The sequence below is a fragment of the Rattus norvegicus genome, chromosome 4 (assembly GCF_021556685.1).
Source record: "Rattus norvegicus strain SHRSP/BbbUtx chromosome 4, alternate assembly SHRSP_T2T, whole genome shotgun sequence".
In the NCBI taxonomy this organism is placed as follows: Eukaryota; Metazoa; Chordata; class Mammalia; order Rodentia; family Muridae; genus Rattus; species Rattus norvegicus.
Genome location: NC_141537.1, coordinates 103870404 through 103881479, shown reverse-complemented (window position 1 = coordinate 103881479; position 11076 = coordinate 103870404). Strand labels below are relative to the sequence as shown.

Genomic DNA, 11076 nt, shown 5'->3' with positions numbered 1-11076 from the left:
CTCATAGTTTCTTCCTGGTCCTGTTGGAGTGTTCAGCACATGCTCACTGATGGATCAGAGAGCCTCACTCTACCGGTTATGCGTGGTCTAAAGGAACGAGGTGCTTAAGGCTCCTAGTGCTGGATAATATGTGCCCCATAAAACCCACTGTGGTGTTCCCCCAGTAACTCCCTTAGGTCTGTCAGTATGTTTGCATTTCTAGTACTTCTTCGCCAACTGACTCTGTCTGGAACAACAGCCCAGGGACTAGTTAACCAGCAATGCTACATGTGTGGCTGTTCGTGTTTATGTTTGAGTGGCCCGGACATTTTCTAGCATGGAAGATGGTTCTTTTGAGTGTTTGCCACATCAGTTCACTGCCACGTCCTTAGCTTTGTTCTCTTAAGTGCATGAAGCCACCCATAGCTGACAGTGCTGGCTGAGTTGGGGTGCAATTCTGCCTGTCCGAAGCCCCTGCCCCGAGTCCTTCAGGCAAAGGGTTTTCCCGTGGACACCTACTGACTGGTCCTCACAGGTCAGAGGAGGTTGTTTTAGGGAACATGAGAGTTTTCCTGGGAGAAAATGGGTCAAGCTCAGACACTGGATGTTTTGAAGCTACACCAGGGCTCAAATCTGAGCACGACTGCAGCCCTAGAGAAAGTCACCTTGGGCTGCCACAGTGAGTGCTGCCAACTGGCTGCCCGTGCAGAAACTGGGTAGAGAGTAGTGTCCTGAACTCCCGCTCAGGCTGTGTACCCCTCACAGGCTGCTCTCTTTGTGTGTGTGGTTGTTGTGGAACAGTTGGAAAATCCAAGGAAGGATAAGGAGATTGAAGAATAATCTTAGACAATTCTTCATAGCTTGGCTTTCCCAAGTACTCCTTCATCCACATTCCCCATTAGAGAGAGTCTGCCTTAATTTCTGTGTTTTCCCCTTACAACCATTATTGCTTTTTCTTTCCTTTTTTTTTTTTTTGTAGTGTTAAACTTCTGTTTTAGAAAAAGAATTAAAACCATGCACGGGAAAATATTTTTTTTTCCTGAAACATAAAAAGTGTGTATAATCAAAACAGAATTCTAAATAACATTCAGTTAGGAAGCAAGAATAGATACTTCCTAAGGGTAGAGAGGGGCTAACAGACAGCCGAGGGAGGCTCTCTTCCTCTCAATTCCAAGGCCCTGAGTTTGACACAATCTTGGTTGTGTTTCTGATTGCATGTATACAACATCCAATGGTTATCACGTTCCTGGGCATCTTTTATAGGCGCCCATGAGATCACTGCTAGCCCCCAGCTTGTATCTAAACAATGACAATGGAGAAATTACCCGAAACAGTGACTTAAACACAGGGTTGCTTTCTGGAATCCATTTTTCTGTCTGAATAATTTTCTGTACTTAAAATGATTATCTCTTTTATAGTTGTAATTTTATCAGTAAGGATAATTCTAAACGAATCTCAGAAGTTATTTTTGCTGTTGTGTTTTTGAGACAGGGTCTTGCTCTGTAGACAAGACATCTGATTCTGGATGTCAGTAATTTTAAGAGAGACATTCTGCTGTTCGAAGATGGCTCACACAGCCTTTTCTTTTAAAACCCAGTTACTTCTCTGACACACTGAGTTTTAGTTTTGATCTGGCTTTAAGAAGTTCTCCAATTGAGCTAAAATGCTTCCTTAGAAGTGTCTTAGCCTGGGGAACGAGGTGGTAGAGAGGATTACTTAACATGGTTACTCATTGTACTGCTATAGTTTTCTGATTTAGGTAGTCTCCAGAAATTAAATGAAGAGATTTCCAGCAGGCAGATCAGTAAGTAGAACATGTATTCGTCTGTAGTTTCTTCCTTTAACATATTCAGGAATTACTGAAGGATACAAGTAGACGTGTATGTGGGAGTTAGAGAGAATTGGCTTTAGCAAAACGTGCTCCTATCCCAATCATACCCTCGCTAGTTTATTCTACTCTGCTGTGTGAGCATAGCACATTCTCAACATGGCTTAACCTGTTTTTACAGGGTCCACATGACTTGACAGCAGAGCCTAAGTGGTGATTCTGTTTGCTGTAGGCAGGATTGTTTTACCTTTCGGGTCATTTAATCCCAGCTGTTAGGCCTGTGTGTTTGGTTAAGTAGCAGCTTTCTGCTTCAGGGGCTGGAGCAGGCTCTCCATGCTGAGAGATGATCTCCAGAGAGCCCGGCATGGGAGGCACTGGCTTCGTCTCTGTCGGAGAACAAGGCAGAGGCTGATGGCATGCTTCCACTCTGATTGGTGGCAAGTTGTTCTGCTTCTTCTAGTTACTGCATATTCCCTTGTTATAAAACAGTATTCAGCATCTGGAAATAATTAGTGTATATTAATTGTACGGAATACAACTTTCATTATAATATTTTTATACCTTAATAAGATTGGATCATAGTCACCAGTTTCTTGTCTTTGTCTCCTTTTTTTACCCTTCTGTTGTCCCCTTTCTCTTCCCAAATGATCCTCTTTCTACATTCATGCCTTAAAAAAATCTAGCGTCCACATATGAGAGAAAATATGATATCTGCCTTAATATGGCTTATTTCGCTTAACATAATGATTTCCAGTTTCACCAATTTTTCAAGAAATAACACAATTTAGCTCTTTATGGCCCTGTAAAATTCCATTGGAGGGGCTGGTGAGATGACTCACTGGGGTAAGGGGCTGGCACCAAGCCTGAACACCTGCATTGGATCCTGGGACCTATGTGATAGAGAGAATCAACCCCTGGAAGTTGTGCTCTGACCTTCACAGAGATCACACACACACACACACACACACACACACACACACACACACACACACACACACAGACTGTAATGAAAAAAACCTTATTGGATATATATACCATATTTCTTTGTCCATTTATCTATTGATGGGCATCTAAGCTTGACCACTATGAACATTGATGCAATAAACAAGCATTTTGAAGGAAGACACTCTATCACTTGCTTTTCATGCAACATATGCTCAACATTTTCTCTGAGTGCTGTTTCTAATCCTTATTTCTAAACACATGTGTTTTATACAAGGCTGAGTGTAATAGAATTCAGCACTATATGGTTCCTTTCACATGATAGTAAATTAGTTCATTGAGATATTTTTCCATATTTCCTTGGCCATTTTTCCTCTTGTTGGTCACTTAGCATCCTACTGATGCTTGCTATTTTATTTTATTATTGTTACTTTTGTGATGTTGGGGATTGGGCCTGGAGTCTGGAGCATTCCAGACAAGAGTTCAACCATGAAGCCACATTCCCTGATTTTTAATAGTCAATGTTTAGGTTTCTCGAACTTACTGAGTTAAAGGGGATGAAGCTTTAGTAGCTTTTGATATGTGCTGTTTCCTCTCAAAAGATTATGCTGATTTACAGCACCAATTAAATGTTTCATAAGTGTTATTTTCCAACCATGTGAGGATTATTTTGTAGTTTATTTTTTACACATCTGTATTTCAAATCTAAAAAAAAAAGAGCTCAGAGGTGAAGTGGAGACCGGAGGAATTTGCATGTGTGTTGATGTTTACTGCGAACGCTGAGTTCCAGATACTGAATGCTGCAGATGTTCTCTTACTGAGAATTTCAAAAAAGATCAATTTAGCTCCAAGTTCCATGTATGGACATAGTTCCTACTTGAAAGTGTGATTCTGTAAGGCTTCTTTTCCATCTGTGAGATAGAAACCTTGACTTTCTGTTTCTGTGAGTGCAGGTGTCTAAACAGAACGAGGGAGCCCAGGGAAGCCATTCCAGTTCTCCTAATTACAGAGGCCTAAGTAAACAGAGACTCAACATGGAGTCCGAAAGGAAGCAGACTGTGATCACACACTCACCAGGGTGGAAAGGCCCACCATGTTGCCTCTTATGAAATGAATCCTCACCATCACTTTTCAGATTTAATAGATTGCAAAGAGTTGTTCTTTTTTGTTTGTTTGTTTTGTGACCATTACTTGATGTGCAAAATGTAGGCAGGTACTTTTGGAAGAAGAACATGACCCAGTATCTCATTGAGGAGAAACCAGAATCAGGTACAAGTGTCTTCAAGTCCAGTCTTTTTTTTTTTTTTTAAAGTTTAATTTCCACCACTTCACTTTTTTAAAACCCAAGTGCCCACATCGGCATCCACAGCACAGACAAAGAAAAATGCACCATTTGCTTTGGCAATTTAATCTGTAGTTGGCACTCTAACCAGACTATTGGGGGCATTTCTAGGTTTATCGTGTGTTTCCTAACAATTGTCTTATTTAAATTATTCTTGTTCTAGAGATGTCTGGGAATCTAGATGTGATTTGGTCGAGAACTTCCTCAGTTTGTGGGGCCAGGAGCACTGAGGGGTCATGGGTCAAGCTGCACCACTGACCCTGGCCATTTGCCACTTTAGCTTCTTGTTGTCAGTTCTTTCTTAGAGATGTATTTCTTTAAGTGAGTTTTCATTTGGTAAAACTTAGAAAAAAAATCAGCTTCAAAGAGAGTACTGCATGGCCCCTTTTCATGTTAATGTGGTCGTTTCCACATTGTCATGCTCAAAGAAAGACCCATGAACATTCTTCACATTGCCATGCAGAGACAACAGCTTGTTAGCTGTGGAGAGATCTTCACAGTCACCCAATCCAATCAACCCTCTTGTGTTACAGACAGGGAAACTGGGGCCTAGTGGGTTGCCCAAGATGGGAGAATGAAAACGAGTCAGCAGGGGCTCCAGTCTTTCTCTTTGACAGCACTGTGGTCATTCTGCTTGTTATGATGCTTAGAGCAAAATGAGACCCAGCAAGTGTCGGCCATGGCACTGCTTGTAGTTATGGAGTTCATTACAGTTAATAAACTCTTAAACACACAGAGGCATGGATATACAGAAGAAGTCTTACTTAACAGTTCATGAAATCGTCTTAATCCACCAGCTTTTTAAAAATAGTGCTTTGTTGTGGTTTATGAATCATCAAAGGAAAAAGTCATTAATGAAAGGAAGCTATATATGCTGCTTTCATTTTAGTCACGATCCTTAAAATTGTTTAATTAGAAATACTCATTCCTTAAGAAAGGCAACAAATGTCGAAGTTTCTGAGGTTATTCAGCAAACTGGACATTTTCTTTTCTCTACACTGAGGCTTTTGTGATGTGTGTATACATGAGTATGTGAGTGTGTGTGTGAGTGTGTGTGTGAGTGTGTGTGTGAGTGTGTGTGTGTGTGTGTGTGTGTGTGTATGTGTGTATGCCAGAGGATAACTCTGGGTGTGTGTTGTTCATAAAAGTGCTTATTCGCCCTTATGTTTTTGAGACAAGTCCTTTCATGGCCTTAAAGCTCACCAAGTAAGCCAGCTTAGCTAACTAGAGAGTCCCAGGAATCTAGCATTTCCAATCCTGGGATCACAAGTGTGTGTTACTGTTTCTTGCTATTTTTTACATGGGATCTGGGGATCAGTGTACAGGCAAGCATTTTTCTTATTGAGCTATATTCCAAGCTCTGAATTGAGATTAAAAACAATTTTGTGTATGTGTGTGTATCTGTTTGTAAATTTATGCCACATGTGTATGGATTCTTGTAGAGACCTAAGAGGGTGTCAAATCCTGTAGAAAGTCACAGGTGATTGTGAGCTACCAGATGTGGGTTCTGGAATCTTAATCTGGGTCCTCTGCAGGAGCAGCAAGTGCTTTCAGGCTCCAAGTCTCCCTCTGGCTCTAAGTCCAGGATTTAGGGCTTTTTTTTTTGTTTCCTTTTTTTATGTAGGTGCTGGGTATTTGAACTTGGGTCCTTATGCTTGCACGGCAGGTGCTGTATTTACTGAACCCTCTCCCGAGCCTTTTGATTTCATTTTTTTTTGGCTAAAGAAATTAAGTTTGCAGATATTTAAAAACTGTACACGGTAAGTCTTAAATGATCAGGTTTTGATAGAGAAAGCTGATCTAATGACGTGATTAAAGCTAAACTTTGAAAAATCTTTCAGTATGAATGGCAGATCCTCAGAAGAGGGAAGGTAGTACAACCTGGCCTTTGCGTCACTGGTGAGATGCTGAGATGGGACTATTGCTTATGTTCTGGTGTAAGGCCCAGAAGATTAAAGTCTCTGCTCTGAGCTTTGGAGTTCGTTTAGCAGTGTCCACATGCATCGATAACACTAAGAATAGAGACCTGCAAAAGGGCTTAGTGGGTGAAGGCTCTTGCCACCAAGCCTGACAACCTATATTCAAGTCCCAGAACTTACATGGTAGAAGGAGAGAACTGATTCCTCCCAAGTAGCCCTTTTACCTTCATATGCTATGGTATACTTGTGTGTGTGTGTGTGTGTGTGTGTGTGTGTGTGTGTGTGTGTGTGTGTGTGCATGCACACAAATGAATAATATAAAATATAGCAAAACCATTTACTTTCCCTTGGTTCTTCCCTAGGTGTTCTTGTCACTATAGTGATAATCACACCCAGACGTGTGCTTTGTTATTATCTTAAAAAATTACAAGTGGGGGAAATGAAGTAAGATAAGGTTAGCAGTTTGGTCAAGGCCAATCGACCAGGTTGAGAAAGAGCTAGGGTCATAATCATGTTTGCTTGCTTATCAGTTTGTCATTTTCCCACTGTACTTTTGCTCCTGTACTGAAGACACCATGAGATGTTTTCCTGCCTTTATTGACAATCATCCCGAGGCCTGTTTCCTTCCCCTGGGCTGTGGAGCAGGGAGCACAGAACCCTAGGCCCCTCACTTTTGGCCAATGGCTGTGCCGTTCCCTCTTTAATTTCCCATTCTTTCTGCTTAATCAGCAAACAGTGGAACTACACATGAGTCAGGATATCAATAGTTCTTCCTTCTGACTTGTTTTCTCCCTTGGGGTTGGGGCTCAAACTAGGGGAGGAAAAACTGGGAATCTTAGGGCAAATGGCACCCATCTGGATGGCCTACGTGGTTACTTGGCTTTTTCCGCTGCTGCTCGTCTAGCCTGTGTCCTGTCTCCATGCCAGTCTGGCAGTGAGAAAAGCCTGTTTTCAATTCTTCTTTTGTGATGTCCATCTGCACTGCACAGGTGCAGGGCTGGGCTCCTAAAATAGAAACTGTTCTGTGTGATGTGGCATGGTGGAAACCCCCTGGCTTCATTACCTCATGTGCAGATTAACGAAATGGTGATCTGTCCCTTCCCTGTGGCATTTTCCTGGCTCCTATGAGACCTTTCGTTTCTCAGTTGGCTTCTCTAGTTTCTCCATGTGTAACAGAACTTGATCTTGGTGATGTTAAGGTCCTTTCTGCCTTTGATTTCCTGTTCCTGTGTTTTTGATTAGGACTCTGTTTTGGAATTATCTTCATCTTGTTTGATTTTCCCAACCATGCTGTTCTGGCAAGGATAGCTGGAGCTAAGGATGGTTTTTGATATTTAAAATTTCTTATCTCACCATTTTGACATGATGTTTAATCTGCTGTAGTCATACTAAAATGATAAGGTACACTCAAAAGATTAAGAGTCCATGTGTACATTTTGAATCGCAGAAAATAAAAGGTGATTCAATTTAAAATTTGGGATGGGTCTTTCTATGACAACTGTTCTTACTTTTTGGCTTAAACGGTAAAGGTTTTTCTTAGAAGCTCAACATCTTGAGAGATTATACTGTAAAATATTGGTATTTATTAAAATTTACAAATTTCTACAACAACTCCAAGAGAAAGGTATTATTATCAATTTAAGAAGAATACATTGAGGGTCAGGCTGTATTAACAATACCATGTGTGAATTAAACAAGAGAATTCATAGTACCACTCAGCAAGTGTTTGGCTAAGAGTCAAAGAAATGACCACTCTGGGTCAAACCATTGACTCTGTTTTCTCTGCTGTGAGCACCTGCTCAGCGATTAACTATGAGTCTAGAAAATGTCTAAGGTGAGCCCCCTCTGATCTCAACTAAGTTAGCAATTTTATTCATTTGTTTGTTGTTAATGTTGTGGTGATCAAGTTCAAGGCCTTGGGTAGGCCAACAAGCTTTCCACTGCTGGGTTACACTTCAACCTATTGTCACACAGGCTAGCACGAGACCAAATGAACGAAGTTGAAACAATCACAACATAGATTGTTAGGAAATGAACAATTGATGGATTGGATCAAACATACCCCAGGGAGAGCAGGTGGATCCTCACAATGACGGTGGCTGTGGAGAGCCAGCATGACTGATCAGTCTAGGAAAAAATCAAGACCACAGATATGAGCTGTAACAACAGAGAGAAGACCAAGCACTTAGAACGAGAATAATGCACAGTATTCAACGTCAAAGTTCAAGGTAGAAACAAGCACTCTGACTGCACAGAGCTGAGCATGAAGTTGTGATTTTGTGGCTGATCCAGGGGCTATGCATGGAGTATGCAGATAAATATCAGAAATGAACACAATGTAGAACTGAAAGCAATGGATGCTAGGGTTAGAGATTTAAAGGTGGATTTAAAAGGCTTTCTCTTTAATAACTGACATAAGATACCTTTTAAATAATATTGAATAATGACTGGGTTGAATAATCAAGCAATCCCCACCTGAGGACTCCATCCATCTCTGAGGCATAACTTCCATTCTGGTTTGTGTCTTAGCCTTGGATGGATGGCTTTCTTAAAGATTGGGATATGTAACATATGCAGTGGATGATGGGAATCTCTCTCCTGTTTGTCTTGCTGTGGCTCTGCCTTTCCACATTCTCTCATAACCCTAGTATTGAGTCCAAAGGAAGGGGAGGCTCTGGAAGCTTGTCAGGCTTCCGGGACTTGTCCTACTGTTTCTTTGGAAAACTACCCAGCTCTTCTAAGAACCAATAGAAGTACAAATCCTTTAAAAAAAGAGAAAAAAGTAAAAGCAGTATGATAATTGTCAACTTACCAAGTGGGTAACTGGGCAGAAGATTTACATCTTATTTCAGAATTATGTGTTTGTGTGTGTGTGTGTGTGTGTGTGTGTGTGTGTGTGTGTGTGTGTATGTGTGTGCGCGCGCACATGTGTGTGTTTTATGTGTATAATTTATGTATTTGGATGTGAGTTCAGACACATGCTGCTTTGTGTGGAAGTTGTCAGAGGACAACATTGGGCACTGTTCTTAACCTTCACTTTGTTTGAGAGAGGGCCTCTTGTTTGCCATTACATACTCCAGGCTGGTTGGCCTGTGTACTTCCAGGGATTGTTTAATTTCCACCTCCCAAGTCCCTGTAGGAGTGCTGCGATTACAGATGTGTCCTACTGTGTCTGGTTCTTTGTGAGTTCTGGGGATCTGAACTCAGGTCCTTGTACTCGGATTCATGCAAGTCCTTTAACCTCTGGTGCATCTCCCCATCTGTACAACTTTCTTGGCCGATGGAGGCTTTATTCTCAAAAGAACACCTTGTAAACTAAAAGTTTTGGTTCTTCATCAATGTGCAGATTCCATGTAGCACTTTAGGCTGTAGCTATTAGGGCTTCCTATTCTGGGACTTGAACTGGGTTCTGGCCAAGAAGAGGAACCTGGTACCATACAACACAACTGTGACATTTGTGATTCAAGTCACTAGTTCAACCCAGGAAAACTTGCCCAATGCAATCATCCCCTAAATCCACGAGTGTTGGTGCCAGTAAGTGAAGTGAACAAATTCCTGCCTGAGTTAGAAGTCAAACAGGGTGGCTGATATGCTCTGGCCGTTCTGTCACTGAGCAGACACACATCTTTCATGCTACTGGACAGCTTCTCAGGGTCTCCTGGCCTAAGTTAGGTTAAGAGTGTAAGAAAGAACAGAATGGGAAGTCCTGAGACCTGGTTTCTAATCTTGTTTTAACATTAGCTACTAACAAGGTGGAATAAGTCAGGCCGCTGCTGTAAGGCATGTAGACCTGGTCTCTAACCATTAGACTCTTTCTCATGTCTGCAAACCAGTTTTAACTCAGGCGAAAAGTGGTCAGTTTTAAAAAAAAAATAAATCTAGAATGTTTACAGATCATTTTTTATGTATGTATATTTTGCAGTAAATGTTGAAAAGTCTTTTAAAAGATTTATTCTTCTTATTAAATGAGGTTGTTTGAGAAATTTGTCTGGACACACATGCACACAAATCTGTTCCACTCGTGAAACTCCAGTAATTCTAAAGCAACCAGAGTGATTAAGCCGTTCTTTCCCTGCCAGCTTAATGAACTCTAGGTGGGACCAAATCACTCGACCCCAGCGTAGACTTGCTCTCTTGACACTAACAGCAAATGGTCATGTGTACTCAGAGGTGGTGAGTGTGGCCATGGTACTGGTGGTGCTGGTGGAATAAGACTGGATTATTCAGATTCAAGAATGAGAAAAATGATTTCAGGCTGTTTGGCTCCAGAAGGTGGAGTCTGCTGTCCTTACAGGAAGTGGTTCTGGAACTTCAGGAAACAATGCAGAGATACGACACAAGGACAAGTAGAAAAATACACACAGAGTGGATTGCTTGTGCAGCAGGACTCGTCAGGAACCGGTGACATTAATCCAGGCAATTGACTGTGTGCACAGAAGGCCTGACTGCATAGGGCAGGTGGGAGAGGTGACTTCCTCTCTGCTTCAGCTCTGTTTCTTCACCTGTGAACAGAGGGTGATAATGTCACACTCTGTCAGTCAGTGTATCCAGAAGACAAGCAAACACACCCATGCTTACAGAAAAACAACCCTATAAACACTGACAAACACACTCATCTGCCATCGGCAACTTATTTGCTCATCTGTTCATTTATTCAACGTTGCTGGTCTGACCAAGGGGCTATGTGTTGTAAAAAGCTCTGTAACAACTATAAAATTAAGTAAGGGCCAAGGTTTGAAAAATCCTGGTTCTTGTTTCCAAAGAGTGTAGATAAATTATAAGCGGAGGCATGGAAATCAAGAATGACTTTCTTTGCTACATATGCAGTTGGAGCCCAGGGTCAGTCTATGGGCTTTGGGTAGTGGTTTAGTCCCTGGGACCTCTGGTTGGTTGGCATTGTTGTTCTTATGGGGTCTCAAGCCCCTTCAGCTCTTTCAGTCCTTCCTCTAATTCCTCTAACGGGGGTCCCGTTCTCAGTTCAGTGGTTTGCTGCTGGCATTTGCCTCTGTATTTGACGTGCTCTGGCTGTGTCTGTCAGGAGACATCTATATCAGGCTCCTGTCAGC

At 41.7% G+C, this 11076-nt stretch overlaps 1 long non-coding RNA gene across 1 annotated transcript; it reads right to left on the bottom strand.

Moving 5' to 3' along the window:
* Window positions 1-1780: 1780 nt before the first annotated feature.
* LOC147994902 (uncharacterized) lies at window positions 1781-8151 on the bottom strand. The gene is made up of 2 exons (XR_015686668.1): window positions 8073-8151; window positions 1781-2306 (listed from the first exon to the last, which is right to left on the bottom strand). It is a non-coding gene; the product is annotated as an uncharacterized LOC147994902 (long non-coding RNA).
* Window positions 8152-11076: the final 2925 nt, after the last annotated feature.